Source organism: Suricata suricatta, chromosome 9 (genome assembly GCF_006229205.1).
Source record: "Suricata suricatta isolate VVHF042 chromosome 9, meerkat_22Aug2017_6uvM2_HiC, whole genome shotgun sequence".
Taxonomy (NCBI): domain Eukaryota; kingdom Metazoa; phylum Chordata; class Mammalia; order Carnivora; family Herpestidae; genus Suricata; species Suricata suricatta.
The window spans coordinates 73303577-73311049 of NC_043708.1; positions in this window are offsets into that span (position 1 = coordinate 73303577).

The following is a 7473-nucleotide window of genomic DNA, read 5'->3' on the forward strand; positions in this document are numbered from 1 at the left end:
AATGACAATAAATAAAATTTAAAAATTTATAATTTTAGAAGAAAGAAATATATATAAATAATTACATCACTACGTACAAAAGCAGTACTATGAGCACACAGAGAAGAGAAGCATTAATTCTGACTCAACTTGTTAGGAAAAGATCCACTGAGAATTTGATGTAGGCATTATGGGTATATTGGAAGAATTATAAAGTCAAGAGGATTCATTTATATAGGTGCATGAACTTCTTGATATGGAGTTAAATTTCCTGAATCTAATTTTTTTCAAGCCTTTCCAAAGACAACAAGGCTGTTTATACATTAAACTATGAAAACATATAGCCAACTATCAATAACCCATTTAATTTAAGAAAATCTAAGCATTTTTGTACTAACAGCTTTATTTACGGTTTTATTTTGATGTGGTTGTTTACACTACAGCAGCTACAATAAATAAATTTAAGAGTATATTGCTGATCTTGGAACTGTTCCTGTGGGGTTAGGAAAAATAAAGGGTTTAGAAAATACAAGGCTATGCTAGACAACAAATACAGACCTGCCCTGAACAAATAGAACCTGCATAACAACAGAAATGAGATCACCTGGGATCAGCTTAATTCCAGTGACCTCACCCATAATTACCTCTACTTTCTGAGCCTAGGCTCCCTTTTGTGTCTGTGTGATTTCCGTAGCAGCCCTGTCCAAATTGTATCCTCAGTGGGAAGAGCAAAAATTCATCACCCACTTTCACTTCATTGTATATTGATTGGGCTACAAAGACAAAGGAAAGAGATGGGGCTCTGCAACAACTGGTTAGGTCAAAGTAAGGAAGATAAAATTGGACCTTACCATTTATCTGAGGAATGAGGAAAAGAATGGGAGTCAATAAAAGAGCAACGTAATGTTTAGAGTTGGATGTACTTTGGGGAGGAAGGGAAGGAACAGTTACTGGGACTGGAGAAATCCTAGTGTGGATAGGCACTGAGGAATCTTGAGAAGAGATAAATGTTAGTTCCATCTAAAACTATGAATTCAGAAAGTGTTAGCTTCTGCATTTAAAAAAAAGTACACTACAGAATACAAGCATACTTTGAAGATACTGAGAGATGGTAGCAGACCACCACAATAAAACAAACATTGCAATAAAGTGAGTCAGATGAATATTGTGCCAATGCCTATGAAAGTTATGTTTAGAATATATTATAGTCTGTTCAGTGTATAATAGCATTCAATATATGTAAAGAAAATAATGTATATATCTCAGGTGAAGAAAAAATTTTGCTAAAGATTGCTAACCAGCATCTGAGCGTTTATCAAGTTGTAATTTTTGTGCTGATGGAGGGTCTTGCCTCCATGGTGACGGCTGCTGACTGACCAGGGCGGTGGTTGCTAATGGTTGGGATGGCTGAGGCAATTTCTTAAAATAATACAACACTGAAGTTTGCCACATTGGTTGATTCTTCCTATCACAGATAATTTCTCTGAAGCTTTTTACAATGCTTTTTGATAGCCTATTACCCACAGTAAAACTACTTTCCAAACTGAAGTCAATCTTTTTCAACTCTGCTGCTTTCTCAATTGAGTTTATGTAATATTCTAAATCCTTTGTTGTCATTCCCACAATCTTCAGTATCTTTAACATGAGTAGATCCTCAAGAAACCACTCTCTTTGCTAATCTATAAGAAATAAATCCTCATCTGTTAAAGTTTTATCATGACATTGTAGCAATTCAGTAACACAGTCAGGCTCCACTTATAATTCTAGTTATTTTTCTCTTTCCACAATATCTACAGTTACTTCCCTCACTGAAGTCTTAGACTCCTCAAATTCATCCATGAGAGTTGAAATTTGTCCCAAACTCTTGTTCATATTACTATATTGACCGTTTCATGAATTAAAAATGTTCTCAATGGCATCTAGAATGGTGAATGCTTTTCGGAAGGTTTTCAAATTAGCTTCTCCCAAATCCATCAGAGGAATCACTATTGGTGGCAGTTATAGCCTTATAAAATGGTATGTCTTAAATAATAGACTTGAAAGTTCAAATTACTCCTTGATCCCCAGGCTACAGAATGGATGCTGCATTACCAGGCATGAAACCAACATTAATCTCATTGTACATCTCCACCAGAGCTCTTGTGTGACTAGGTACATTGTCAACTAATAGTGATATTTTGAAAGAAATCTTTCTTTTTCTAAGCAGTTGTCTCAAAGTGGGCTTAAGATATTCAGTAAACAATGTTGTAAACAGATTTGCTGTCACCAGGCTTTGTTGTTACAATTATAGAGCAAAGCATAATTCTTAAGGGCCTTGGGATTTTCAGAAAGGTAACTGAGTATTAACTTCTACTTAAAGTCACCAAATGCATTAGTCCCTGACAAGAAAGTCTGCCTGTCTGTGAAGATTTGAAGCCAGGCATTTTTCTCTTTCTAGCTATGAAGGTCCTAGATGACACCTTTTTTAGATATAAGAATGTTTCATTCACATTGAAAATCTGTTGTTTAGGGTAGCTACCTTCACCAGTTGTCTTAGCTAGACCTTCTGGATAACTTGCTGCAATTTCTACATCAGCACTTGCTGCTTCACCTAGCGCTTTTATGTTTTAGAGATAGCTTCTTGCTTTCAACCTGATGAACCAACTTCTGCTAACTTCAAACTTTTCTCCTGCAGCTTCCTCACATCTCTCACCCTTTCTAAAATTGAAGAGCTTTAGGACCTTGCTCTAGATTAGACTGTGGCTTAAGGGAATGTTGAGGCTGGTTGGATCTTCTATCCAAAACCATTAAAACTTTCTGCCTTTCAGCAAGAAAGCTATTTCACGTTCTTATTATTTCATGTGTTCTTGGGAGTAGCACCTCTAACTTCCTTCAAAAACTTTTCCTTTGCATTCACAACTTGGATTTTTAGCACAAGAGGCCTAGTTTTTGGCCTTTCTCAGTATTCAACATGCCTTCCTCATTAAGCTTACTGATTTCTAGTTTTTAATTTAAGGTGAGAGATGTATGGCTCTTCTTTTCACTTGAACACCTAAAGGCCATTGTGGTTTATTAACTGGGAATCGGTAGCCCTGTGAAGATGGAGAGAGATGGGGGAACAGTTGTTGGAACAGTCAGAACACAAACATTTGTCAAATAAATTTGCCATCTTATATGGGTATGGTTCATATACTGAAAAAAATTACAATGAAAGCAACAAGGATCAAAGATCTCAGATAACCCTAAAAAATATAATTTAAAAAGTTTAAATATTATAAGAATTACCAAAATATAACACAGAGACACAAAGTAAGCAAATGCTATCATCTTAACATCTGGTGGCTCCCATTTTCCCCCTTGGCTCTGGCCTCATGATATGGAGATCTGCCCAGGGTGAACTTTGCCAACAATAGGGGCCTGGAAGCCCCACCTGGGGGAGGGGGGCTTATTTGGAGAGCAATGCAGAAAATCTGTGTCCAGGGCCTATTGCTTGAAACAATCAAGGTCACAGCAGAAACACCATTAAGAACCCTAAAAAAATAAAACTATTTCAAAGGAATAGTATGGAAAACTATATGCCAACAAATTAGATAATTTATGTGAAATGAACCAATGCCCAAAGGACACAATAAAATATAGAAAATCTAGGGGCACCTGGGTGGCTCAGTCAGTTAAGTATCCGGCTTTGGCTCAGGTAATGATCTCGCGGTTCATGGGTTCGAGCCCCGTGTTGGGTTCTGTGCTGACAGCTCAGAGCCTGGAGCCTGTCTTCAGATTCTATGTTTCCCCCTCTCTCTGACCCTTCCCTGCTCATGCTCTCTCTCTCTCAAAAATAAAAACATTAAAAAAAAGAAATAGAAAATCTAAAGAGATATATAAGAGATAAAGACATTTGTTCATAATTTTGAAACTTGTCAAAGGAAAACTCCAGGCCCTGCTGGCTTCACTGGTAAGTTCTCCAAATTTTTAAAGAAGAAATAAGATCAATTCTCCAAAAATTCTTCCAGAAAATGGAGAAAGGCCCTCTCATTCTATGTGGGCAGTTTTACCCAGATACCAAAGCCAGACAAAGGCAGCACAAAATAAGAAAACTACAAACCAATATCTTCCATCAATATAGACTCAATGATATACTATAGCATAGAAACCCACTTTAAAGACAGGTTAAACGTGTAAGGATAAAGGTGAAGGGCAAAGTCAGAGGACTGACACTACTCAACGTCAGGACTTACTATAAAGCTACAGTAACCAAGACTATATGGTTTTGACAAATATCAGTGCAATGGAATAGACAAACCATAAATATACCCACATACATTTAGTCAACAGATCTTTTGAAAGGAGCAGAGGCAATGCAATGGAGCAAAGATAGTCTTTTCAACAAATAATACTTAAGCAACTGGATATCTACTGCAAAAGAAAGAAAAGAAAGAAAGAAAGAAAGAAAGAAAGAAAGAAAGAAAGAAAGAAAGGAAGGAAGGAAGGAAGGAAGGAAGGAAGGAAGGAAGGAAGGAAGGAAGGAAGGAAGGAAGGAAGGAAGGAAGGAAAGAAATCTACACAGACCTTATGTGTTTCCTAAATTTAACTCAAAATACATCACAGATCTGTGAAGTGCAAAAAGAAATAAATCTCCTAGAAGATAACAAAGGAAAAAAATCTAGACCAACTCAAATGTGGCAATCACCTTTTAGATACAACATCAAGGGCACAGTCCATGAAAGAAATAACTGACAGGCTGAATTGCAGGGAAATTTAGACTTTTTCTCTGCAAAAGACAATGCCAAGAGGATGAGAAGACAAGCACGACTGGAAGAAAATATTGTCAAAAAATATATCAGATAGAGGACTGTTATCCAGTTTACTCAAAGATTTCTTTAAACAAAACAATGAGAAATAACTTGATTTAAAAATCAGCAAAAGACCTGATCAAACATATAACACTAAAGGAATACACAGATGGTGAGTAAGCATGTGAAAATGTTCAACATCATGTATCATTAAAGAACTAAAAACGAAAACAACAAGATCCATTAAAAACATACTAGGATTGCTTACTACATACATTGACAACATCAAGTGCAGGCAAGGATATGAAGCAACAGGAACTCCAATTCTGATTGGGAATGCAAAGTGATACAGACACTTTGGAAGATAATTTGGCAGTTTCTTACAAAACTAGACAAACTCTTACCAAATTCAATCCAGCTATGCTGGTTGTTATTTAGCCAAATGCAATGGAACAAAACCCTGCATACTGAGGTCCACAGCAGTTTTTTTCAAAATTTCCCAAACTTGAAATCAATCAAGATCTGCCTCTACAGGTGAATGGATATATAAACAGTGGTACATCTAGACAATGATATATTACTCAGTGATAAAAGTAAATAAGCTATCCAGCTACAAAAAGACATGGAAAAACTTAAATGCATATTACTAAATGAAAAAAGCCAATGTGAAAAGAGTATATTTTGTATGATTACAAGTATATGCCATTCTGGAAGAGGTAAAACTATGGAATCAGTAAAATTTGTAGTTGCCAGGAGTTAAGAAAGAGAGGAAAGTAAGCCAAACAAACACATGATTTCAGGGAGGTCAATGGTCAATACCTGTCATTATACATTTGCCAAAACCTATAGAATCTACAACATCAAACATGAACCCTAATGTAAACTATAGACTTTGAGTGATAGTAACAAGTCAGTGTGGATTTACTGATTGTAAGGAATGTTCCACTGTAATATCAATTGTTGACTGTGGGGGTGGTTGTGTATGTGGGAGTGCAGGAGGTATATGGGAGTTCTGTACATTCCACTCAATTTTGCTATAAATCTAAAACTACTGTAAAGAAAGAATCCATTTAAAAATTTTTAAATAAAAGGATGAGAAATATATTTACCATATGAACACAAATAAAACAAAATCATCAGTGGCTATTTTACATCAATGTATATTTTAGAGCAAAGAATATTACCAAGGATAAAGAATGTTATTTCATATTGAGAAAGAAATCAATTAATCAGAATGTAGTTACAATTATTTATATCCCAAATAAGAGTTTTAAAATATATAAAACAAAATCTTATAGAGCTGCAAGGAGAAATAATTTTTAAAAATACAATCAGAGAATTGGAAGGGGAGGTCATCCACAGGACATGACTGCCAGGTGACCCATGAGTTAGACCTGGGGAATGGGAGGCTCCTCCCCTCTTCCTTTGCACTTGGAATGTGCATTCCACTTACCTCCCCCTTCCCAGAAGCCTCCTCAAGGATACAGCCTTGAGAGAGTGATGTGGTGTTGAGACTGTTTGGACACTATATATGGCTGAACCCACTTAAGGTCTCTATATTAACTTTAAGATTGGGCAGGTGGGTGCAGAGAGCTACTCATCATGAGGCCACCCATGATGGTGGTTATGTATCATACTAGTCAGGATATGACTCCTCTTGCAACTGGAAGTAAAACCTTAATTGAATTTAATATTATAATATAGTTAGAGATTAAATATTAAAGAAGACATGCCCTTAGTACTTAAATATTCAATGAAGAATACTTTGGGGCACCTGGGTGGCTCAGGTGGTTAAGTGACTGACTTCGGCTCAGGTCATGATATCATGGTTTGTGAGTTCGAGCCTCACATCAGGCTCTGAAGCTGTCAGCCTTCTTCGGATTTTGTGGCTCCCTCTCTCTCTGCTCCTCCCCCAGTTGTGCTCTGTCTCTCTCTGCCTCTCAAAAATAAATAAATGTAAAATAAATGAAGAATACTTTAAAACTTCACTAATGTTTAATGCATAGATGCTTGAAGTACAATTTTTCTTCTCTCCTTGTTCTGATTCCTAGAATATGCAAAAGTTATTCTTGACAAGGAAGTCCCCAAGAGATGTCCAAAGTAAATCATTTTCATGATCCTTGTTCTTCCCAGAATAGAGAGTAGGAGAATTTCACCCAAAGGATTCCTTCTAGTGGTGAATATATGTCAGGCTGAGGGAAAGTATTTCTACAGATACTGTCTTCACCCAACTATGGATGTCATCTCAAACATACATCAGAAGAGAGGAGGAAATAGCAATTGGGTCTTAGAGAAAATTTGGGTTTAGTAAGTTATCTCATGTTCTCTGTGACTCTCTTCTTCAAATACTTTTAAAAATACCTGTATATATCCATATCACCCAGCCCACTTGCTTGGAGCTGAGTATGGCTTGTTTAACTTCTGACTCTTAAAGAAGGTAATGCAGGTTTTCTCCTCCCATCGTCTTCCTATGGGAGCTTCTATGGCTTCTTTGACAAAGGAGTGCATACCACCATCATGCAGCACCACAGAGATGCCCTCAGGTCTGCTTTGGGAAAATCTCTGTTCTTTGATGGCTACAGGATATTAGCAAATTCCAGCGATCCTGACTCAAGTGGATCTTGCCATTTAAGAAGATGAAGTTTTTCATATCACACTATTTTATGTTAAAACAACTTTTAACATAGAGATAGAAGGAACAACAGTTGTATATCCAGCGAGAAGTGAT